We start from the raw sequence: 997 nt of genomic DNA, 5'->3' as shown, positions 1-997 counted from the left end.
ACAAGCCTGCTGGTAGAGCCACTCGCTCCACAGGTATCATGAGGAGGTTGCAGAGCTCAATGCTGGGAGCATTTACTTTTAACAGCTCCTCCTGTGTGTTCAGGAGGACACACAGGAAATGCTAGGAATAAATACAGTTTTTTCTGATGGGGAACAACGAACTGACAGCCCACGATGAGAAGTGGTTTATTAGACATTGCAGGAGGAGCTGTGCTGCTCGTTATAAAATCTGTACCTTTTATACCACCACTTTGCAGGTTACTGTTAGAGGTTTTCTTTCAGGTCTCAAAGAAACTCCCATAGAAGGCAGCACACTTCCAACTCTTAACACGCCTCCTTTGAGATGATAATTTCATTTACTACACAAAAATGTAAACTATTCCGGGAAGCTGCTCTGGGTTTCCTAGAAAAGTTTTAAAGGTTTTTCACTCTAAAGCAGTTTTATTGAAAGGATTTCAGTATCCACCTATTATTTGGAATTTACCCCGTGGAGAACTCTCAGGATCCTGAAAGGTGAGCTGTGTAAATGCTAGTCATAACACATGCAAACACAATATTTTCATTTCAGTGAGCTGCCAATTAAATAAATGAAGTGGCATGAACTGCAGCAGGAGGAGAGTCTGGCACGGGCAGGGTCGACAGGCAGATTTTCCTATTAAATGGAGTCTTTCCCACAGCCTGGAGAGAGGCAGCATCTTGTGCTATTTTTAGCCTACTCAAACATATTATTTAAATGCTGTGAACTTTAAGTAAAACAGGGACATCTAGTAAACTTTGGAAATACTTGCAAAAAGCAGCTATTCCAGGCAGATGAAATCGTACACTGGAGATTAATAGCACCTCAACTTTCAAATAGCTGCAGCCAGAATGGCCATCGAGCAGTTGTTCCAGGCTGTATTGCCTTGTACCTTGTTTTCTGCTGCCTGGGCAGCCAAGTCAGGCTTTAAATACGTGTTTAATCGGTTGGTAAATGAGGCAGTTTATTACCTTCCTGCAA

Source organism: Acanthisitta chloris, unplaced genomic scaffold, assembly GCF_000695815.1.
Source record: "Acanthisitta chloris isolate BGI_N310 unplaced genomic scaffold, ASM69581v1 scaffold246, whole genome shotgun sequence".
Taxonomy (NCBI): Eukaryota; Metazoa; Chordata; class Aves; order Passeriformes; family Acanthisittidae; genus Acanthisitta; species Acanthisitta chloris.
This window is presented reverse-complemented; position numbering follows the sequence as displayed.